The 25,414-nt window shown below is 37.1% G+C and overlaps 1 long non-coding RNA gene across 1 annotated transcript in view; it reads right to left on the bottom strand.

Moving 5' to 3' along the window:
* Positions 1 to 19,280: 19,280 nt before the first annotated feature.
* LOC115598342 overlaps positions 19,281 to 25,414 on the bottom strand; it is a 47,722-nt gene continuing 41,588 nt past the window's right edge. The window contains exons 3-4 of the long non-coding RNA XR_003987583.1: positions 24,262 to 24,337; positions 19,281 to 19,378 (exon numbers count right to left, since the gene is read on the bottom strand). This is a non-coding gene — a long non-coding RNA (uncharacterized LOC115598342). The remainder of the gene's footprint in view (positions 19,379 to 24,261; positions 24,338 to 25,414) is intronic.

The following is a 25,414-nucleotide window of genomic DNA, read 5'->3' as shown; positions in this document are numbered from 1 at the left end:
AATCAGGAGTAAAATAATGATGGGATGCTCATCAACTTACTCTTCATTCCTATCATCTTTTATAGCCTAGCCTCTGTTTTGTAGAGTTTGAGACAAAGTTACAATTAAAAATGAAAGTCTTTTTCAGATCTACTGGAGAGGAAAGTAGAATGTGAGATATAGAAGGATTAGGAAATTTTTAATGATGTAATATCAGTAAGTATTATTAAGAATGTATTATTTAGGATTTTCTTAAGGATTTCTTTATTATAGATAATACATGTTACATAAAAGAGACAATGTTATTCTTGTTATACATATGAAATGTGTGATACTGTATAAGTTGTATAATAGTATCACATGTGAGTTGAACAACTATAAAACAGAATGGGGAAAAAAGTTGATACATGGTTCAAAAGCAGAGAGATTAGGATGACTTGGATGTGCATATTTCTGTATATGTTACTTGAAGAAGGAGGGGGAGTGATTACCCTCAAATTATACAGAATTCTAATGACTGCAAACAGTCTAATTGTTAGTGATTAATATTCATGTAGGCAACTGAGGCTATTTATGATTCCCAGATAAACAACTGCTGACTTCTTTGTGGCAGGGGGTGAGAAACATACCTGTGGAAGATAAGAAATAAGTCCTGGAGAAGTTGTTTGCATCCAAGCACTTTGGGAATATTGCTCTTTCATTCATTAAAAAAAAAAAATAAAATTTACAGACTCTTCAGAAGTGGAAGAAAATTTCCTAAATCTGCTTTGTCATTCCATTTAAGAAATTAAGTTTCAGATATAATTCTTAATCATGACATCATGAAAGTGTCTTACCATACAGAGTACAAGAAGAACAATGCTATCTTATTAGCTAAGAGGGTGGGAACCTAAGACAAGCCAGGATTTCATTTTTAACCTATTAGCTTCTCAACCTTGGAAGTCATATTCAGTATCACAAAATCAGTGTCTCACTAAAACTACATTTTAAACGAAGACTAAGCAGTGAATTTGACTAATGTGGTTTGTGCAATGACACAGTTTCTAACAGCATTCTGAGTAAAGTAGATATACAAAAGTTCCAAGATTTGAGGAACCACAGCACTGACTTCAGCAGGATGGTCACAACCTCTGTATAAGAGATGGTGCAGAAGAATTAAAAGTTAGAAACTGATCTCAGGTGCTGGTATGGAGTAAGAGGCATTAATGGGATTTATTTATACACAAAACAAGAGCTAGTTTTGGAAAAGTCTGTTCTACTGGTCAGCTAGAGCAAGATGTGGCTCCTTCATTGAAAGTACTTACTGTGTTTCATTAAAGTAGAGGGGCGTTTGGCTTTCTGCAGTTTTGAAAGACCCCAGACCAAAGTGCCTCTTCAAAAATGGTCCCTGAGTACAGGTCTGTGGTCACCATAACACACATGAGCCACATGTGAGAGCAGGATCCACTTGTCTTCAGAAGAATCTCATTGAACTTTGACTTAGCAAAGTCAAGAGGTGGAAGGCACTTTTGAAAAATTGGCCCCATGGGTTTTTATTCATATTTTAAGATCTACACAAGTGTTTGAAGAAAGAAGAGGTGAGAAGGGCAGAAAAAACTTATCTTTCTAAAGAGTTCTTGTAGACTTCAACAATAGACAAGATGAGAGATAGATGCCCCTGACTGATAAAGCTCTTCCTTTCCTTTAGATTGTCTCCATGTCATCTAAAAATGAGGCCCACAGACTCTTAAATCTTTGAGATACCTTTTGAACTTGGGCTTTTAAGATCATGAGCTTTTAAACGTTCATTTAAAATGTGGTTTTGGTCAAGCCTCTTGTTTGGTTTATATTTCAAATGAAATATATTAAAATATCAGATAAGAAAATGTGGCTACAAAGACTTGCAAATGAAAAATAATATATTAAGTAGGGATTCGTTATGCAGCAAACAAGTCCTAAGGTTGGGAAGAACTCTAAGTGATGTTATTGAATTTGCATTTTTGCTTAAAGCTTGAATAAGAAATACTGTCTCAACTTTTGTAAAAGTGGCACAGTGTAGGTAAAGATCTGAACTTGAACGAGTAGTATATACAATAGCTGAAGAACTGGCTTAATATTAAACTTTTGGTTCAATTAATTACTTAGACTTGAATCCAGTAAAGGCTTTGTTGCCTAAAAGCTTTACATTGGAGCATCAGAATGCTAAGTCTCTGGCTCTCACAATGAAATCCCAGATGCTTTCTTGAGTATTTAGGTTTTTCATACAGTGTCTGAAAAATTTCTCCATGTGTAGGCTGTAAAATATGTTCTGGTACACAAATATCTGAGGTAATAGCAGCCTAATTTGGGAGAGTTTAATAACAAAACACAGGCTTATGACAGTAGGCTAGGGTTAGGATAGTACCAGAAGCTGCATTACTATGGTCCTGAACCCCCCCAAAACAGGTCCTTTTGCATAACAAAACAGTAATATGGCTTTTCTGACCTGGGCCTAGCTGTCTGAGTTGGTTTGGGAGTCTGTGCATCAGTTAAAATCCCTGCAGGTCACTCACATGAGGTCCAGAACATTCAGCTGCTTGAACTGGGAGCTAAGGAAATCTGCAAACTCACCAGCATCAACATAACTTCATTTCATGAAGAGCAGGACAGCAGGAAAGAGAAATGACAGGATGCATACATAGTTTTCCTTTTTAATGGCTGTGGCCTCTCTGCCTTACATAGAAGACTTCTTGAAAAAGCACATAATTCCTTTCTGTCTAGGAAAAAAAATGTTTAAGAATAATGGTGCACTGCAGGTTGCCTTATTCTAGTGCTGTATCTTTTGAGATAATTCATACATAGAACTCATATTCATAGAACTCATAGTTCAACAGCTGCAGATGCCTTGAACTCCTTTACTATTTCTGCATGTTTCATGACATATGAGGTTATCAAGGCTTTCTGCCTTGGGCTTTTCCAAACAGTCATTTCTGGCTTAGGTGCCTAATAATTAATGCAGCCCTTATGTCATTTTTGGTCCTGAATTTCCATGGTTCAGCTCTTTCAAATGCAGATAATTTATTTTTTTTTTTAAGTACATAATGAAGAGTTTCTGCTTCAGACACAGAGCTAGAGAGCTGAAAGACCTGCACAATTTAATTAAATGGAAAGATTTTATACTGTCTACTGACTGTACTATGTTCGTGCTGGCTTTTGGTAGTGCCAATATTAGAAGAATGGAACTGAGCCATGAGAAGGGAGTGTACATTACTAGCAGGAATAAATCTTCAGGGGGCTCTTAGAGACAAAAATATCTGTAAATTATATTTAAATGGCACACTGCAAGCAGAAGAGGTGCCTTAGCCAGCAGTGTCTAGAAAGAGAGGCTTTTATCATGGTTTTCATCTGGGATTTAGATTTAAGGTTTGTTCATGTTCCTACCTCTGCCTCCAAGATGTACATTAAACCATACACTTCTTTGCCTGCTTTGGCCTTTTTGCCATCTCTCATAAAGTGTCTTCCTAGCAAGCTATGTTTCATGTTACAATGATTTAATTGGTTCTGCTACAATTAGGTAAATATTCCTTGCACACCTGATTATTTTCAAACACTGCTCCTGTGAAAACATTGCTAATCTCTACCTGAAAGAAATTCATGCTGGACAGAAATTGCAGTAATGGCTGTAATTCAAATTCTTTTTAAAGGGATTTTTTGGGGGAGGGGGCAGACTTTATATCATTTTACTTGATTCAGCTGTAGGTGACCACTTTTGGGTTTACAAGACCCATGGTAGCCAGACATAATACCAGACAGAATTGACTATAATAGCTGGACATAGTTCAACACTGTATTACAGACAGGCTTCCAGGCTTTCTCATGTTTCTTGTGACTAAGTTATAAAAGATTAATAACTGCAACTACCAAAAAAAAGGATAATTATGCAAATTTTGACCTTGTGGTCCTGGAGGAAAAAAATCCTTTCCAAGCTACAGCTCTTTCACAGAAGATAAACAAGGCATGTTCAAAAAAGGTCCAGTAATGGCCTCATCAAGTGATCCGATGGTGCTTCATTATTGCTGGTCAGTCCCTCCAGTAAGATGATTTCTTCTGTTTTACACAGTGTTGGGTGCTTTTAGAAAAACCTTGCTCACACTATGATTATTAATAATAAAGAATCAGTAGTGTGTATTTCAATAATCTCAATAGACTATATTCTATGTAAACAACTTCACTGACTCCACCCTCCACTGCTGGATTTTTATTCTGATGGCTGTGGATAAAACCAGTATCCCTCACCAGAACAACTGAATCCAAAACCATCACTAATTCATTATGGGAGAGGATCAGGTTTAAAAAGGAAGGCTAATAGAGCCCTCTCTGAAAACAGGAGCTCATTTGACAGGAGCTCATTGACAGGAAGCTGAACATGAGCCAGCAGTGTGCCCAGGTGGCCAAGAAGGCCAATGGCATCCTGGTCTGTATCAGGAACAGCGTGGCCAGCAGGTCCAAGGAAGTGATTCTGCCCCTGTGCTCAGCTCTGGTGAGGCCACACCTCGAGTACTGTGTCCAGTTCTGGGCCCCTCAGTTCAGGAAGGAGATTGAGGTCCTGGAGCAGGTCCAAAGGAGGGCAACCAGGCTGGTGAAGGGACTCAAACACAGACCCTATGAGGAGAGGCTGAGGGAGCTGGGGCTGTTCAGCCTGGAGAAGAGGAGGCTCAGGGGAGACCTCATCACTCTCTACAACTCCCTGAAAGGAGGTTGGAGCCAGGTGGGGGTTGGTCTCTTTTGCCAGACAACTTTCAACAAGACAAGAGGGCATGGTCTTAAGTTGTGTTAGGGGAGGTTTAGGTTAGATATTAGAAAGAATTTCTTTATGGAGAGAGTGATCAGGCATTGGAATGGGCTGCCCAGGGAAGTAGTGGATTCTCTGTCCCTGGAGATATTTAAAAAGAGACTGGATGTGGCACTCAGGGCCATGGTCTAGCAACCGCAACAGTGGTTCAAGGGTTGGACTTGATGATCTCTGAGGTCCCTTCCAACCCAGCCAGTTCTATGATTCTATGATTTTGTATTAGCTTTCCCAACCTGGATAAAATTTTGAAATGTCCAGCAGACACCCAGCATTACTGCTCAGACTGATTCCTAATGGATTTTTATTTCTCTGTGTGTGCTGCCTAGACATGTTGTATTAAAAGGAAATTTTACAACTGAGAGGGAAGAGTAAGGGTGGTTTAATTGCCTTTCCAAAAGGGCAGACCTCTGTTCTACAGCAGCTGTATCACCTTTGCACAGATTTTTAAAAAATGAGATATATTCCAAATTCAAGTTCAGTTCAGCATTACAATTGATTCTCCTCTTATTATTATTCTTTTTCTATAAAATGAGTTATTCTTTACTGTTCTTAGCATATTTAATCAGTTGATATGTCACTAAAGTTAACCTTCTAAATCCATACAGGTATTTCGGGTCAAGACCTCACAATAATACCTGCACTTGCTTACAATTAAAGTTGCAGTACTTATCTAAATACTTTATAGAGGAAGAATCACCTGTGGTCTCTGATTCCACTTCAGAATTTCCATGAGGTGTTTTATTTAAACCTGAAGGAGAACAGCTCAGCATGCATAGGGTCAGAGCAATGCTGACCTCTTGATTGAGGGCAGGAATAGTTGAGAAAATTCTCTGTAGGGCTGGCAAAAAGGGAGCTCTTCAGCAGAAAGATCAGTCTTTTCTCCTCACTCCTTTAGTTCTTTGGCTAGAAAGCTTATGCTGTCTCTCCAGCTGGCTAAAAAAAAAAAAAAAAAAAAGCGTAACAGTTAGGAATTGGTTCACTGTCACAATAATGGCCTTAGAAGGTAATTTCCCTACTTGTAGGATAAGACTAAAATCAAGCAGGATGAGCAGAAGCAGCCTTTGAGCTGGAAAGGAGTTATTCACACCAGCCTGCTTCTCCTGGAGACAACGTGCTGGTTTGCTTTGCCCCCTGTTCACAACCTCTGCCCTGTAGCAGGGGGGTGAGTTCCAGTGACCCACTTGATCCAGCTAGCTCTCAGTTTAGAGCTGGCTGTCAGCTTTATAAGCCAGGCCTTGGAAGGGATTTAAATGTTTTTACTAAGCAGAGGGACCTTGGTTTTGCCATTTGGACTGCAGAGGGACAACTGGAACAGGATCTGATGTTCCCAAAGTGATAGATGGAAAAAAAATTGGTTAATGTTAACTCCCAAAAGAGGAAATGAATGTCTGAAGAAGTGTATGTACTTCTTGTTTCATATTTGCTGTGAGAGTTCTAGAAGGATGAATATAAGGTATCCTTTAAATGTAAATGGTACCCTTTCTTCCAAAAACTTCTCAGCAGGACTTGCCCTACCATTTTAAATTTAGCCAGAGTGAAAAGTCTTTTCTTTGTACAACAGTGACCGGTCAGTGGGAGACCTTTGTTCATCTCTTATTCCCCTTTGATAAACTTATGAAGTGAGGAAAGGGGAATGAGCCAGACATTGGTGTATATTCCACTTCCCATTTCAGCATATCTGGACCACAGACAAAATTTACTTGTTTACAGCATCCAACTGGGGTTGTCAAAGGAATCTGGTCCCTTCTCTCAGGGCAGCTGTATTTTGTGCAGATATGAGTGCTTCTGAGCAACACTGTAGGTAAGGAAATATTCCAGGATCCAAAGAGCTATCAGCTGCCTCCTTGCATTTGTTTTAACATAATTTTCTACCTTTTAAAATTATGCTAACATGTTAAAAAACCCAAGAAACTTGTTTGCACAAAGTGAAATGCACATCAGCTGCTGTCAAACCAAGTGACTTAAGACACTGAGCTTTTCAATTCCAGGCTTATGAAAAATACATATTTCAATAGTAAAAACGTGGATATTAAAATCCCACTTAGAATATGCTCTCTAGAATGCAGTTGTTAAGTTTATATATTCAGAACACATAGCAGAATGGTGTGTAAGTACTTGCTGCTCATTCACAGTGAACTGCACTATCCTACTACTTCAAGTTAATTACAAATTTGTATTGACTGGAATGCATATCCCCTCATGTATTCTGCACACAAGACCTTAAAAGCAGTAACAGCTTCCAGTGCATCTAAGAGGTCATTAGACATAAAGAAAGAGTTTGTCTCAGTAAGAGGAAAGCTGTTCAGGCAGGTGATGTAAAGGTAAGCTTCCTTGAAGAAGACTTAAACCTATTGCAATAAACCTCCATGGTGAGACTATGATGAAACAAAATCTGTAATTGTCAGGGTACAGAGCTGCTAAACCAAGTGGAAGGATGAGAAGAGTGGGGAGGAGGTACAGTTATCCCAAGCTGCCCTGGTCTTCCTTCAGCTTATTTTAATGGAATGGGAAAAGGTGGAGCATAGAAGCTACAAAATCTTTAACATATTTGAGGTCTTTCTTTTTGGTCTGCTGGTACTGACACAGATATCTCAGTCTGCAATAAAGTCCTGTAGATTTTCCAAAATCTTGAAAATCTGGTTGATTTATTTAAAAACATTTGTCCTAAACAAAGAGCTGCAGTCTCTCAGATGATCAGGTGCACTCAATATGCTTTAGATTCATATTGATAGAACTTCATCAATACGAATTTTGGCCTTTTAACCTTTTCTTTTGATTTTAAGAATTCATTTTGCCATTGTCTTCCTAATCACCTTACTATTTTTCAGCCTTCTTACTAAAATCAACATAAAAGCTAGAAGGTCTGATCTTTGAAATACATTTCAAATAGGATGAGTTTAATTTTCCCTCTCTGCACACAGTACTTTCAAATCTCCACTTTATTCAGGATTCTTTATTTTAAAATTTTTCTTACATATCTATCTACAATAAATATGATACGTCTTAGGAATAATCTTTGCTACTGTTGCTCTACAACAAAAAATATTATAAACTTACAGGCAAGAAGTGCTAGAATTGCAAGACACTCGTTCAGTGTGTTTTACAGCACTGAGCACAGGCACACACAGCCTAAGGTGTTGATTTTGTTACTGTCTCATTTTTTCTAAGAGTGCATTTGACTTGACAGTGCAGATTAATTTTCTAGCTGTGGTGAGTTCTGATGTCTGGCAGAAAAAAATAGGAGCAATCAATACAGCTTATAAATATTGAAGTGCTACCATATGAAACAGAAAGCACTGGAATAATAAGAACAAGAAGAGAAATAAACTTACCAGTATAAAAAGTCTAATAGCTACCTCATCTATGGTTTCTTAACCCCTGGATCATTTCATTAATGTTATTTCATATCTTATTTTTCTTTTTGTGTGTTCATGTGTGTGTTTCCAGGGCTTGCTTTTCTCTACCATTATAACTCACTTTTTCTACCTCTGTCTTCCCGGAGAAAACTGTCTTAATTAGTTTTTTCCCCACAAGTTTTACTAATTCCAGATCCAAAAACTGATATTTCTGACACGATCACCTAGGCAAGTCACTTTGGTCACCTACCCTGCAGCTTTAGAGAGCAGAGAGTATATTATCATAAGCTGTTCAGGCTTTCTTCTTCAGGATGTAGTAATCATAGAATCATAGAATCATAGAATTTGCTGGGTTGGAAGGGACCTCAGAGATCATCGAGTCCAACCCCTGAGTAGACTCAGAAGGAAAGAGATGGGTTAGTGCAGAGCATTTTTCCCTGAGATAGCTTAACCAAAAAGCTTCCACAGCTCCTTACCTCAGACCAAAACTGAGAAATCTCAGACTCCTGCATCAGACTCCTTAGAACAGAATTTTAGCAGCTTCCTGGCCACAGATGAAAAATTCTTGTCCATAACAGAGATTATTCTGTTTTACACAGTCTTCAACCTCTGTCAGGGTGGGTGAACAAAGGCAGAAGAAATTTTTCTGCCTTACTTCTCAGATGAAAATATTGCAAATATAAATGAGAGATTACTATTTTGTTCTTTAAATACTGTCATTTTTCATCAATTATTTTTTTTACATTTACATTTATATGATATTGAAAAATATAAAATAATCTATTTCCCAAAGTTATTCTCTTCTTTGTTAGAAATCAGTAGTGTTGCACTACCAGCAAACTTCCAAGGGATTGATGCCAATAATTTAAGCAGCTGTATTTTTGCATTTTGTCTAATAAAATTGTTTTTATGTAAAAGTCTGCTATTAAATATTTGATTCACACAAAGACAAATCTCTGGCATGAAAAGGCAATTATAATTTGAAGAATTATTCCTATAAACTTTAATGTTTTTCAATTTCAATCCATTGTGAGGCAAGAATCTCACCAGAGCAGTTGAATCCAATGTTTCAAAATAAAAAAGAGTAATGGAATATAAAATATTGTGTGATGTATAGAACTAAAAGGCAGAAGTGTGTGACTAAAAGGCAGAACACCTCAAAACTCTCAGTATTCATCTCTACCTTCAGTCTAATTAAGTTCCAAGAAAAATATCTTCAGAACTGCCTTTAAGTTAAAATAATTACACACCTGGTTGCATGCCTTGTTGTTAGAAGCTGAATATCTAAATATTCTTTATGCCTCAGTCTTCCAGCTAACTCATTTTGCCACTGCTGTGCCTGGATTTCTGTGTTTTATCTAAACTCTCTCACTAGACCCTGCAGACAAACACCTCCAGAAGGTGATTTATCCTGTTCCTCTCTTTTGGCATTAGATAACCAGGTAAAGGCAGTTCTGTCTCACTCCTACCTGGCTAAGATCAATCCCCATAACCTATTTTTGACCTCCGGAAAAAAAAAAAGAGCAAGTGGTGACCTCATGAAAGCAGCTGCTGGGCTCAAAGCTGCTGTTTCAGGCAGTCGGAGGGAAAAATGTTTGCAAAAAGTGATGACTCTTATTTAGAAGTTAAAACTCAGTGACTGTCTGAAATGAGCATCTCTCCAGTGATGGATTATGAGTGGCTTGGCATCACAGTCCAAAGCCTTCCAGTTATAAAGCTTCACTTTACCAACAGGCTAAAAGGAGGAGAGAAATAACAAACTTAAGGACCTCTCCTGACTTCAGAGACAATAAAAGTGCTGATGTGCTGTAATTCATTAGAGAAGTTAAGCAGATGCTTATTTTTAAGCTTGCAGACTGCCTCAGTGATTTCACAGGGAAGATACATTTTATTGAGTAAACCAACTTAAGTGCTTTGCTGGCTCCCAGCTTAATGCAAATGCATCTTGAATTGATTGTCAGCGTATTTCTGTGAGAGAAATTAGTGACTAAAAAGAGTTGGAAGTGAGCCTAAATAAGTCATGTTAACTTTGAAGTCTCCAGGATGCCGGAATAAGATTTAGTGTGACCATGAACATTCTTCTCTTAGGTGGCAGAGTATTCATTTTCAAGCCCCAAAAGGTTGAAAAAAAATATCTTTATTAATACCTACAGGCTCCTGTTTTACAATCAGAATCTCTGTCTTGTGAAATATTGGCAAATAAAACATACAAAATAAAATCACATTATTTAGGAGATTTAATTATTTAATTGACATTTGGAGCACCAGAACAACTGTCCTGAAACAAAGGCATTGTTCTAATCATATTTATCTGGTTGTATGTTATCCTTCCTAGCAGCATGCTGTACAGTCATTTAAGAATGGAAAATAGGTAAGAATTTAAAAATGGAATCTTCTTTCTAAAGCCATCTCCCAAGCTAGGATCACAGGAATGGCAGCTCAGATCACTGTCAGATCAAATCATTGGCAGTTCTCAAGTACTTCCATCCTTCAACTTGTCTCCTTCTTACATGACTATGTCCAAGTCCAATGGCTGCTCCTCAAGCCACGTCTTGTTTCAAAGTCAGTCTTTCCTGGTGAGTGATAGATTTAAAATATTACCTTGTTTTCTCAGCAAAATTTTGTGTTTAAAACATTCTTGGAACCACCTTATTATGAGATGCTAACTGTCTGGTTGCTGTGTGCATAATCCATGTCCCACTGTAGATCTTTTGGTGCCTGAGAAGAGAAATACTCTTTTTATCTTACCCAATTGTTGTGAACTGTTGTGAATTGTTTGGGTTAAATGTCCATTTTAATTACATACAGTAAGTATTACATGAGTAAGTATTACATGAGTAAGTATTTTCAAAAGTTAATTTCTTGGGGAAGTCTGAAATAGTCCCACTATTTGAGAAGTACAAAGGCAATTTTTGAAATGGCACATTAGAAATGCTATAGTGCTTAATATGAGTATTATAATTTTTTTTTAAATTCAGTTTTTATTTAAAAATATGAAGTAAATGGGAGAGTGAGTACAATATGGAATTTGAAATTAAATCTTTGGTTTGGGGTAAAAAGAAATTCCTAGTTTACATTAATTAATTTAGGGACACTTTCAAAAAAACACATTCCATTATTCTTTGTCTTTAAAAACAAACAAACAAACCAAATAATAAAAAAAACACCTTCCTTGCATCTTGTATTTCATTTTTATATCAGGAAAGAGATGCTCTGAGTTCTGGGACTGAATACAATGCAGGAGAGCAGGTGCAAATGAGACAAGAAAATGGGCTGGTGATTTGTCTAATAGTCTTTAGAAAAGGTCTATTTGGGGGAGTAATATAGGTAAAATAGCTTCTAGAAAATCTCAGAGCAGTGATTATACTACCTAAGGGTCCAATGGAGCATGGATCTTAGTGTCTGCTGTCTTTAACTGAAGAGATTAAGTTGCTTTTCTGGCTCCCTTGTACAGAGGTGATGTTTGTTTTTGTTTTTTTTTTTTAAGATTTTCTTTCCAATTTGAGACAAAGATATTCATGGGGATTGGTTACCAAAGTTGAGAGATTTAAAAGAAATGGGCAAACAAAGCACCAAGGTATCCAGTGTTTTCAGACATAATTTCTGATGTGTTTTGTAGAGAAAGAGGCTGCACATTACCAGAGGGGAGCTGCATACTCAGTGGTTGTTCTGTGGCCCTCAGCCTTTAAGTATGGGACAAAATTGTACAGATTGTGTCTGGTCACTTAGGAAATTTGATTCATCCCTTCCAGGTTGTGTGCTGGTGCTAATAACCTTTGTTAGAGTAAAGTACACAGTTGATAACTGACAAAACCTGTCTTCTCTAAAGAAATAAACAAATTTTTCTTCTTTGGACAACCAGTACAATAGAAACCCCATCGATTTTATATTCAGAGCTGCTTGGTTCTCCTTGGTGTTATACCTTAAACTTGCCACCATGGGTAACCAGCTTGGAGTTCCCCTTGAGTTTGGTTAAGCTCAATAGATATAAGGTAAATTTGTGGGTCTAATTTTTGAAATAGAGGCGAACTACAACACACTTGTAGGTGACAGGAAGAATCCCAGTTGCAAGAACACCATAATGACACCACTTTAGCTTTTTGGTCACATTATGGGTGATGAGCATGGAACTGTTGAGATGGAGGGATCTTGGCCAAAGCAGCTCAGGCAAGTGCAGCTGGAAGCATTCTGCTCCCTGGCTTTTACAGCACAAATGAACTATCACTGCAGTTCATCTGGGACTTAGGGCATCAGCATTCCTTAAATATCAGCAGATTTTCAGAAAGTGACATCTCACTGCAGTCCAAACAGTAACTGGGAGGGATTTCACTCAAGCTCACTTAAAGTTGGAGTTCTGGTTTCAAGCTATTTGGTTCCAAGCACAATAATAAATTTGGGTTTTGAACACATAGCATCCTTTTATTCCTACACAAATTACACTTCTAATAAGGAAATATTTTTTTCTCTTCCAATTGGTTTGAGTTTCATAATACCTCTTATAAGAACACCTCCACTACTTCCAAACACTGAAATGTTTTTGCTGTATAGGACCTATTAATCCAACCTAGGGATCAGTCTTGGGGATATAGAAGTCAGCATGGCAGAAGAGAGCAGGTAGTTGAGTAGAACTAGTAATTTTAACTTTAGTATTCTTCAACTGAATTAATGCAATTTATATTTTAAAAATTCTTTCTACATTTCCCTTTCTAGTGGCATAAAAATGATACAGAATTTCAACAGCGTGGATTAATAGGGTTCTTTGCACATTTTTATAAAAAGCTGTGCTTATCTTTAAGCACCTCTTTGCCGTGTTCTGGTGTTATGACCACTTGTAGGCTTTGGACTAGAGGGCCTTGGCAGATGCGTTTGCATCTATTGTACTAAATAGCCACAGGTTTATTACTATCCTTTTATTCTTTTTTTTTTTAATCTTAGTTAGTTGTTCCTATTAAGTTATTTAGTTGTTTCCTTTTATTATTTTTTTTTTAAATTTTTTTTATTCTCCCTCTCTGCAGCTAGCCTACATACTTGCAGTTTAGCTGCCAGCAGGATCAAGGACTATGTTAAAAGATGCTGGACTAAGTTTAGTTAATTAGATAATGATTTTAATTGTTTCACCAGGCCCTGTTTGGTGATGCATATATAATGCATAGCAATCAGCTAGTAAGAAGAACCTGTTGTGCACTGACCATTCAGCCTGTTGTCATAGTAGTACTTAAATACTTTTTTTTTTTTAAATGCTGTTTATATGCAGCTCTGCAGCTTTAATCTCAAGTGCTAGACTCAGCTATAGCATGTTGTAGCATTCAGTGGAATTGCATAAAATTCAAATCAATAAAAGCAGGCAGGGTGTGATACATGTGGTGTTTAGTAAACAAAGCAGATGAGGTTGACCTGACTGAAAGCTGTGATCAGCACAAAACACACAGAATGCAAAATGTGGAGATGTGTGGCAGAGCTGGGCTGGATGTGTGTGCCTTTATTCAGCTACTTGGGACAGAGCTCTTTTTATAAAATATTACATGTTCCAGTCTTGATATAAATGCCAATATCACATAAAATAGTAAAGTCTTCACATTTTATTCCATGTTTGAAAAAATGAAAACAAGAAGTGAGAGCTGTTTATATTTGGAGATCAGAACTGACACTATTGCTGTGCTCAAAAATTACTCAGATCAGTGGATTGCTCTTCTAAATTCCCTGTTAATGAATTCCCTAAATCAGAAGACTAGGGTAAAAACAGATCTTTTAAAAGCTTATCAGCTGAGGGTGGGCTCCTACCCAACCTTTTCCTTTATGGCAAAAAACCCCTTTAAGAGCACAGGAATGGACAGATATGTTTTCTTCTAAAGATCCAGTCAAGTAACAGAGAAACAAAACTGAGAGGCTGATCCAAAATAGGACTTGAAGAATGTTGAGAGATCTCAGCAATTAACTAAAACAAACAAACAAATCCCAAACCAAACCAAAAAATTGGTGATATGTAGCCCCCTCTAGATCTCTAAACTTCATGTTTTCTGAGTGATGGTTTTATTTTACATACAAACAGAAATGCCTTAAAAAAACTCAGAGGTTTTGATGTAAGTAAACACTGTACTTAATTATTCCAAGTTGAGACAATATATTTTTATTATTAATAGGATAACTGCTCTATAAAAAAAAAAGCATGCTACATTCTCTTGGCATTGACTGGCAAAAAAACCACAGTGATCACTGAAAACTTTTGCTGGCTCTAACCCTAACATCAAACCCTAAAGCGTTTTCTTTTGGAGTTTTTTGCCTGGACCTTTTCACTTTATAAAGAATACTTTGAATCTTAAATGAAAGATTAAACTATCCTCAGTCCTACTCATACCTGCAATGCTTGTGTCATTATCTCTGCTAATGGTTCAGATGAGAACTAGATCTTTCTGTTGTAGTTGCTAAATCATTAAGAAACTAAGCAGGTAAAAAAAAATAAACAATAATTAATTAACTATAATGCTTTTCTAGGTTGGCTGTGTAACTAACTTATTAAAGTAGAAGTCTGGATCTACATTAGAATGAATTAAATATAAGACAAGGGAAACCAGAGTGAACAGGCATGTTTCCCAGATCTCTAGGTGCCCATCCTTGTATAGTTTGCAAAATTTTATTACTCTCTCCTTTCATAAACAAGTTGCTCAGGGATGTACACCTGTGCATGACAAAAGCTACTCCAAAGCAACACAGAAGCTACTCTGGCAACACAGAAGAAGAAGCCCATTATCCTCTGCCTAAAAGCAGTTCAGCTCATGGAGCTGAGAAAGTTTTGCAGTCAAATGTATTGATATGATTGCAAGACAGAAGCCTGAGGTGTTGCTTGGAAAGCCTCAAAAACAACAGGAAAGAAAGAGAAACAACCCAGAAGCAGAAGACTCCACATTCCTCTAAGCCTGAAGCATTACATGATAATAAATAAAAGAAAAGCAGGACTGGGTAGGACTCTGACATATTTGAAAATATGGATTAGTATCACATTTTTTTTATTGGAGAGGAATTCAGCAGGTCAGAAGTTTCTATTTAGCTGTAGGTATACAAATTTTTGTACTATCATGATACTGACATCCAGCTCATGATGAGACTGGAACTAAAAAGAGAATTAATGACACACTTCACACTTTATCATCTGGCAAGGTTAAAAGAGATATTTTTTTCGTCTTGAGACAAGTAAGAAACACAGCTTGTTATCTTTTCATTTTTTCTTTTTTTTTTTTTTACTGTTTATCAGAGAAAAATTAGTGTCCATCGTGCTTGATATATAAAATGTCTGAATGTGTGGTTTTATGAAGAATTCTGGGAAAACAAACATATCAAGCACCTTTTCTTCTTCTCTTCTTCCTGACAAATCCCACAAATGTTTCAAACAGATGTAAGGAGAAGGGAACAAATAAACAAGAAGTGGATATAAAAAACTGGGACAAAGACACATGCAGTTGCACAGCATCTATTATATAGTGCCTTGTGTAGGAATCAGAACAGGATTGTTTTCAAACTTCAAATGATACAACACTCCAGAGCTGCAGATCTATAGAGTTTGTCACATCTGCAGGGTCACAAGCCAAAGATTTCTGCTGGTTTGCTCCGCATAGAAAAGAATGTATTCTTCCTATTCCACAGAGAAAAAAATTATCTTTAAGTCAAGGATGATAATTTCTGTTGTTTTCACACAAATAGGAAGCATAGCCCAGCATTTCTTGTTTGGTTAAAGTTGGAATGCAAAGATCTTTGTCAGTCTCACCAAATTCAGTAACTGGAAAGGAATCCTTTGACTTTGGTGCATTTCATAGAAATCATAGAATCATAGAATTGGCTGGGTTGGAAGGGACCTCAGAGATCATCGAGTCCAACCCTTGAACCACCGTTGCGGTTGCTAGACCATGGCACTGAGTGCCACATCCAGTCTCTTTTGAAATATCTCCAGACACGGAGAATCCACTACTTCCCTGGGCAGCCCATTCCAATGTCTGATCACTCTCTCTGTAAAGAAATTCTTTCTAATATCCAACCTAAACCTCCCCTGGTACAACTTGAGACCCCGCCCTCTTGTCTTGTTGAAAGTCATCTGGCAAAAGAGCCCAACCCCCCCTGGCTCCAACCTCCTTTCAGGGAGTTGTAGAGAGTGATGAGGTCTCCCCTGAGCCTCCTCTTCTTCAGGCTGAACAGCCCCAGCTCCCTCAGCCTCTCCTCATAGGATCTGTGCTCAAGTCCCTTCACCAGCCTGGTTGCCCTCCTTTGGACCTGCTCCAGGACTTCCGCATTTTGGGGCCCTATTTATGTTTTGTTTGGTTGGTTGGTTTTGTTTGTTTTTTGTTCTGTTTTGTTTTGAGGGTTTTTTGTTTGTTTATTTGGTGTTTTTGTTGGGTTTTTTTGGTTTTTTTTCCCAGAACCACAGACACTGCTCAGTGGTTAAAAAGAAATTGAGCCCTTCTGTAAATTCTTCAGTACATCCAAGGAACCATAAACTTCTTCCTATCCAAAAGCAGATTTTACCTTGAATGTAGCTTCTTTATCCAAAGTTTTTTTTTATCCTGTTCTGGCCTAAACCAAAATAAATAAGGGAAATAACAAGAAGACACTAATCAACAGCCAAAATGAACAGGAATCGTGTATGAGCTGCTTCCTGGAAGAAATGATCATTCATAGGCACTCACTAAGGTTTTGGAACTGGTGTTTTTTTTTTCCATATACTGTAGACACATAAAAGATGTTTCAGTTCAATTGCTGTACAGTTTATTTTTCCTTTAGAAGTTTAAAGTTGCTTTAGAAAGTTTAAAGCATAAAAGTTCCTGCCACTCTACCACCTTTCACATCATCTGGTAAAGGAAGTCAGAGATTTAATATCTATGACTCTTATGGCTTAGTGTCCTAATGCTATTAAAATTATAGGGTTTGCATGTGAGACCAGATTTTTTTACTTTAACTAAAACTCAAATACAGTAGCAAAAATGCAGAGGGAAACATCCCTGCATGGATGAAGTAACAGAAGTGGCAATTATCACCTAAAATCTCTTTGAGCCCTTTTTTGGGAACACTGGTGCATTTATCGTTCTATTAGCTGGAGTTGTGAGGCCATGGGGCTGGAGCCAGAAACACATGCTGAAAGCATCTGCCACTTTGATCTTCAAAACCCATTACTCCAGGTCACCACATCACTTTTCTGTAGACTGAAATGGTTCATCCAATGTATTTCCATGAACTGGTGAGCTCTGCTTCTAGCCCAGACTCAAATAACAGCAACACTGAACAGAGTGGTATCTAAAAGCCATTCTGATTCACATTTGAGGATTTCTTCAAGTTGCTTCGTGTCCTCAAGAGACTCATTCAGTCTAGGAACTAGAAACTTTTTGAAATCCAACTGTGATCTCTCCAGCTCTCTTGAGTCTCTAAGATGATAATCCTTGAGGGGTTTAGCATGGTTTTATTGCTGTTTGGCAAAGTGCTCAGGATAGATAAACTGTTTAAATAATTAGATAGAGTACCTAAAGATCAAAAATAAGAGTGCCTGATGCATTCCACTTCCCTGGATACAAAAAATGAAGGAAAACAACTCTGCTGATGTAAATTAGCATAGTTAATTTGAGCAACATGTATACTCTGGCCCTACCCAAGGAAACCAAGACATTCTGAACAAAACAAAAGAGCAAAGTGTTGGGTTTGGGTTTTTTTGTTTCTTTATTTTTTTCTTTGTTTCTTTTTTTGTTTGTTTGTTTGGGGTTTTTTGGTTGGTTTTTTTTTGTATGTGTGTGTTATTTTGGTTTTTTTTAAGGAAAGATGAATCTTTCGTATGGTCCAATGTGCTACGATGCTGAACACCTCCATAGCTTGCACAGGGAAGTGTACATCAAAATGGACCAGGTTGTTCAGCACATCAACTTAGTTATTCTATGGATGGCAGCTATGTCTCAGTCTTTCTCTCTACTAAGAGACAAAGCCTTGCAGTTCACTGGAGTGATCTATTCCTCTTGTTATTTCCCTCTAATCTATGGTGATTATGTTGTTACATGTGGCTTTACATGTTTCTCTCATGCCTCTGGTTATAACCTCAAGAGTTTCTTCAAACACTCTGCACTCTTCTTTACAAGCTGATACACTGAGATCTTTACACAAACATCTCACAGCTCTGCAGCTGCCAGTATCAAAAAGGGGGGGAAAAAAGAACCAAAAGAACCCTTGAAGATAGGAAATTCCTTTCTTCCTTGTCCTGCTGGGAACAATATTGTGATTCTCTTCCACTCCTCTGATGTTCACACATGGCATCACTCACAACCTTTGCAAAAAGTTTTGCATAAAAAAAGGAAAAAATAGTTTGATAACGAAGCACGCTCTAGAAGAAGTAGGCATGGCAGGTGGTATCATAATAAAGGTTTTTTCTATTTGCCCATAATCCTTTGGAATGAAAATAACTAGTCATAGGAACAACTTATTTAAATCTTACAGCATTTGTCAATTTAAAACTTGAAGCTGGAAATCTATAAAGGTCCATGTAGCAGCATATATATATATGAAATGCATATGTAAGAGTATATGGGTAAAACAAGAACTTGTTCAGTGAAGAATTACAGTTAAAAAGTCTTGGTCTTTTGTTATTCAGGGAAGACAGACCAAGACTCCTGTATTTACCTTGTGCTCCATGGACCTGTGGGGTAATAGTTAGGAATTTACTGAAGGCAAATAAGAAAAACATGCTAATCATAGTCTTAGATTTGCTACAAGGGGAACTTTATCACTGCTGAAAAATGTGCTGGGGTGTGCAAATGGCAGTTCTGGTCCCTCCAACAAAACATCAATTAAACTCTGTTGCCATCTCACACGATTTTCCTATGTCTCTCTACACTTAAAAAACCCAACAAAGCTAACAAACTGAAGAAGAATCTCAGCTTTCTTTCAAAACAGAGAGTAAATTTCCATCCCTCAGATGCAACAGAAACCTTGAAAATGTTGAATGAGTGTAATCCAGAAATCATAGGCCAAATGTCTGCATTTTTGCTCTCCTCTTAAATCCTTTGAGCCTACTAACCCCAGTTAGTTACCATGAATTTATTTTCCAGTACTACCCAAGCAGACTTTCCATCCAGCCAGTAACATGTACATATTGTTACAATTTTTATTGGTTTATTATAGTCATATTTAACAGAGCTTTCATTGTATAATTTGATATAGAACAGCTTGTTCTATTCTATCCTGCAGAAAGGCCCTTCCTCTTCTTTCTGCCCTGCAAGAAAAAAAAAAAAAGATGACAGAAGATTATCAGGGCAGTTTCCTGGTAGCTTTAGCTGCCTAGATTTTTTCCCACCTTACAGTTTTGAACAGAGCAAAAGAAAACAACTTGGTATGCACTTCACACACAAACACAGCCAAATATTTGGTTCTGCTCCCAGAACTGAATCATCAGCACTGCTGTGCAGCAGCTGGGAGCTCCAAGTGCAATCTCAGTATTGGCATCCGAGGAAGCATACAAAGTAGCTCAGCTTGGTGTCTCAAACTCCTGGAGCTGGAAATGCTATGAGTAACTTTCACAATCTAGGGCAAGCTTTTGCCCACTGGAGGGTTCATTATTGCAAGCTCTTTTCCTCTCTTACAAAACTTCATCTCTGCCTGTGCTTGTATACTTCTCCCTGCTGTCCTTTGCCTCCCTCCTGTTTAAATCTCCCTTTTTTCTCTCCCTAACTCTTTTATTACATTTTTTTTGTTTTCTTTTCTTTTCATCTTTAAAGCCTTATGCAGAACAGGAAGTTTCTAAAATATATAAGAAAGGGTATGGCTTGGCACTAACACTGGGATTCTAGACTGAGGACAGCAGTAGAGTATCTTCTACTTCACCCCAGTTACAGCTCTGGCTATGGTTATATTCAGGACTGGTACAACTGAGAAAGATTATGTTTCCAATCTCTGATATAATTAAAGAGGACAGTAATAGCAAGTTGGAAGTATCAAAATATAGTTGCATTTGGATGTTTTAAACACAGACATATACTTGTGCATATACTGTTTCATTCTGTTTAAAATATACCATATGTCTTACAGTAAATCAGAAAGAGGAATGATACTCACTTCTGCCTATATAGTGCCTATAAACCACAACCTGGGGGGGTCTGTGCCAATCACAAACTTTGCCTGAATTTCAAATGCACATCTTTTTCTCACTGTGCTCATTACTCTGCACATGAGGAAAGCTTACTCAGTACGAATATATTTGGTAATGAGTATCTGTGTTGTAGTTCTTAATACACAGCTATGCCTAGCTACAAGTAAGTCGTCAGCCTACAAAGTGTTGACAGTGTCAGGCCCTCTTCTGTGCTTTTCCCTTGGACAGGAACATGAGTAAAGAAAGAGGAATGGGAAGAGATGAACAGAATAAGAATCTCTGTGTCTTCTATGCCTCACACTGCTCATTTTTTTAGCATTTTGATGTAGAGAAAAAGGAAAAATGTAGTGGGCTCCAGGGTGAAGTCATCAGAATCTTTTGTTTTCATTTTGCTGTATTACAATCAGCACTCAGGGTGCAAAATTCCTCTTTCTAGCTTACATCTAACATGTCCTACACTGCTACCAGAAAATACAGTCCTTTTCTCAATTCTTTCATTGACACCATTCTGCTGCTTTCTGTTATCAGCTATTCAGAAGCTAGAACCCCTTTTTTGTCCTGCCCATTGTACAAATACCCATTACCACCGTGTTCAATTTGCAGATTGATCTTCATGCTTTTTCCACAGGGAGATACCACTTTACACATGCTGGGAGGTAATTTCCCTAACGTTCTGTTACCTCAAGTCAAAACCTTCATTGAGATTTACCTTTGTCTTTTCACTTCTAAATAATCTTAGTAGGAGTTAAAGTCAATGAGAATGGTATTGTTCTACCACTTTTCAGAGTCCCATATTTATCACTTCAGATTTGAGAGGCAAAAAGAAATACCTTATTCATATAATCAATATTATGGTCAGTGTCTCACATTCCCTTTCACTCTTCCAGAAGTTCTCTACATGCTCTCAGAAATGCCTAACCTTTAGTGAGTTTTTACTCTTTAGCTATTCAGTCTCCAGTGCCCTCACTTCTTTGCCTATAAAGAAGACCAATATGTCTTGAGTTTTAAGCTACTCCCTTTCAGCTGTTGGGTTTTTGTTTAGTTATTTCTTTTCCTACCAGGTACTGGACTGTAAATATGGGCAATACCAGCATTTCCTGCCTTGTTTTTTTATACCAGTACCTATATTACCAACCTGTATTGGCAAACTTCGATTGTTTCCAAATTGCTAATAAACCAAGGTGATTTCAATAAATTTGTATTGGAATTTTAGGATCATCATCATTTATATGTGTAGAATAGGCCTCAAATCTGCAGCTGGGAGCATTTTCAGACAGAAAAATAATTCCAGCTTTCAGTAAGACAAACTGCACTGACACAGTGTTATAGTAAGACCTGCTTAAGATGATAATATCTGTGAATGGATTAATATCATTATGTCTTTATGTCATTAATATCATTATGCATCTTTAATAACAGAATGGAAGGAGACCGTCCAGACAGCATTCCTTGATCTATATCCTTAGTCACTTTTTGCTTTTATCCTTGGGACTGTTTGCAGTACCTGTGCCTGAAGGAGACTCATACACAGAGGGAAAATCTTACCACTGATTTAAGGGTCTGAAAACACATTCAGATATCTAACTTCAGGGTCTGAATTTTATAGAGAACAGCATGTTCTTTGCAAGCTGTGTTTCAATGCCCAGGACATCACATCACCCTGGCACTCAGCTGATGTAAACTGGAAGGGTCCATTAACTTCCCAATAGGGAGTTAAGCATTACCAAAATGTGATCTCTCAGAAATGATGCATTTCAGGAGGATGTCCATGTGAGTGTGTAAAGTACACCTTTTTTTCTGTAATAGCAGGAGTGCTAGCAATTCAGGGCTGTCAGTTTGAAACCTACTGAGGTTGTCTGCCCAAGGGACGACTGATTATAAAAGTTGTCCTGAGTTTCCTTGGTACCAAACTGACATTGATATCAACAACAGCAAATCAGACATTGCATAAAGCAAAGAATCTCTTGTGGAAGTTCAAGTATTAAATTCTTTAAGGGATAGTGAGACTGTAAGTAAAAAACCTGGAAGATTTTAAGGAGTTGTTAAGTTGTCAGAGATATTCAGGAGACTAAGTGTTAATACAGTTAAAGGAAATAGGTTTGGAAAGATATGCTCTGACTTTGAGACAGTTTACCTCTATAAGCTTTTCTTAGAGCTTATATTCAACAGGTCTTCTATAAGCTCATCAACCAGCTGGTATAATGCAGCTTGCAAGTCTGATTAACTTAAATTCATCTTCTTGGCCCAACCTTTCCCATAAACCTACAGGAACTTCTTTAAAGGATGTACAGCAAGCACAAGAAATTTGCCAGTAAGCAAGACACAGCTTCCTAATTCCATCTTTCGGCCTTTATGTATGTATAACTTTACCTTCTTGCTCTCCTTCCAGGACATAAAGCTCAGACTTTAAAAGGCACAGGCAGTCAGCAGATCACAAAGAAATCTGGGGTTCATTATAGAGTGTACAAAAAATAAGCAGAAAGTGTGGAGGTTTTGTGTTGGTAACAGTATGCTAAATAAGAAAAACTCAGATGATTAAAAGGTTTGAAACTGTCAAAATAGGCTCATACAAGCTCAGTCACACTTCATTCATGTATTCATATTGGGGAAAACCAGATGTAATTAAAATTTCTATAATGGGAAAGTTTTCTTGTTATTGGATTCCATTAGGCATTTGTTGCAGACCATGCAGAAAACTAATACAACAGGATTTAACACCTGGAAAACTGAACTGTGGAAAATAGATTGATTAATATATGCCTTGGAGTGGTCTTCCACTGATAATTAGTGCTGTACTAAGTAAAACCAGATCATTTCTGTGGATAGTTTTATTGGAAATGTCTTCTCTTGTTCTGGTAGTAAACAGCTTATATTATGTTTATTATATACAAGAATTTGCCAGACAAATGTGCTTTTAAGTAATTTCCAAGCTCTGTGTCATTGCTAGATGCTTCCTCAGATGCTGTGCTACAGCTACAGTCCATGACATATTGGTATTAATGGAACTTATTCTTACCTGGACTTAGGGTCAAGCCATATTCACAAGTCTGTGTGCATTTTATTATGCTAGTTCATACAATTTTAGGAGACTTAATTAGACAGCAGATAATAAGAACAAGAAAAAAGAGGAATGAATAAGAAATAATACTCTTCCCTTGTTAAAATTAAAAAAAAAAAAAAAAAAGATTTAATAACTTCTCAGGATTCAAGAGGGATTCAACCTTTTGTGACTGAGAAGCACCTATTCAGATATAGATAAATAACTAACAATACCATGTGAATCAAGAGAATTTGACCTTGTGTTTCTCTTCCCTGCAATAAATTCAGATACCATGGACAAGAGGAGGCCTATTCTGCTTTATTCTGGGAGAGTATAGGGTAGAAAACCTTAGACATTTGCAACTTCAAAACTAAACCAGATATAAGGAAAGAGATGTAAGATGCAAGCTACAGTGAAAGGAGTGGTGACATATTCCATGACTTTATTTTGCTTGAGTGGCTTCATTTTTAGGATAAGGCAGATTTTGTTATGGAGCAATAAATTCCATGGCAAGACAAAACAGGAGACAGGAGCACTGCAGCGAGGGGAACAAGGTGGAAAGTGTTATGAGACAGAAATAAAATGTAGTGTGAGGGAAAAGACTGCACTATAGGAGACACTATAGGAGATGATGGACTTCTGGTCTAAACCATGACATCAGCCAAAAATGAGAATGGCAGCAAAATTATTCTGCCTGTTGATGACAGACCAGCAGCTATTTCTTGAGACCCAGTCTCTTGACAGGCTTAGTCCTTCCTAGTGCAAAAATTGAGTAATTTCAGGTTGTTTCCAAACTTCTTGTATTTTTTTACTGCCATTGCCCAAAGAACTGTACCTGCTTGGATTAATTCATCTCTCTAAAGGCAGTAAGAATTCCAGGTATCACAGTAGGTCAACATAAATGCTTTTGTAATATAGAATAGTTGAACAGTAAAAACTTATGTTTATGAAACTTTAATTATTTTCTTACTCAATGCAATGGTTTAATGATTCAAAATGCATGGATGAATGGGTTATCTGACCATATTCTTTTCATGAGATCCACCCTGAAGCAAGAAAAGGAAAGCTAATGAATCATATGAAACAAAGCAGCAAAGTCACACAAGTGCAAACAACATTTCTGTCTCTTTTAAGACATTAATGTTGAATAGCATAATGTGTCAGTTCACATCTTTGCTTCAATACATTCATAATAAAATCTTCCACATGCTTAATTTGAATCATAAAGTTGCTTCGCGTTTCAGGATGCTAATGAAATATCTGAGGATCTATAGAAATATAAAAAAAGTTAAAAGGAAAAAAAAAAGAATTATGAATGCAATATTCTGAAATAAATAATGTGAATCTTTTTAAAGATGCAAATTCCCTTAATAAGAACTTAGGTGTATGATGGCAATTAAATAATTCAATATTTTACCAGTGTACAAATAAATGTAGCCTATGTCTGTACAGAGGAACTCTAAATACTACCATTAATGATGTTTCAAAAAGGAATTGCAGAAAAATTAAGTATGTTTTCATTTTCAAATCAGATGGCATTTTGTGCATTACATGTGCTTGTGCATGTGTATGAATCTCAATGCAGCACTATTTAATGAAAGAGGTTTTGTTAGCATTTGGTCTTGAGTAATGATATGCATATCTTCAAACCCACTGAATTTCAATGTGGAAATTTGGTTTACAACTTGTAGTTCAGCTTGTAATTAAATATCTCTTTTTTAAGAACAATCATTCTCCAGGAGGTAAGGTGTTATTGATGTAGTTGTAATCCAAGGCTGATCACCACATAGTAATTCTTTTAAGATTTTTTTTCCTCTATCTCTCTCAAAATTTTTCAGTATAAAAACCATACTTTGCAGCTGGTTGTATTTTAAGAAGGAAGTCAGCTGTGGTCGACTGAACCAGATAGACAAAAAAATTTCCAGTTTTCACCAAATAACTCAGAGGATACTTTATATTCTGTTCTGTTAGATGGATTTTTTTAGAGAGTTTGACTGATTTCAGATGTAGCTGGTGTAGTTCCACTGCTGCTCTCTACAACAAACTGAATTGTCTTCCTTGCCCTCAGCTGAACAGATAGATTTTCCTAAAACACAGAGATTAGAATGAAAAAATCTTAACTC

The sequence above is a fragment of the Calypte anna genome, chromosome 4B, assembly GCF_003957555.1.
Source record: "Calypte anna isolate BGI_N300 chromosome 4B, bCalAnn1_v1.p, whole genome shotgun sequence".
In the NCBI taxonomy this organism is placed as follows: domain Eukaryota; kingdom Metazoa; phylum Chordata; class Aves; order Apodiformes; family Trochilidae; genus Calypte; species Calypte anna.
Note: the sequence above shows the minus strand (reverse complement) of the source record. Positions and strands in the feature narration are given on the sequence as shown.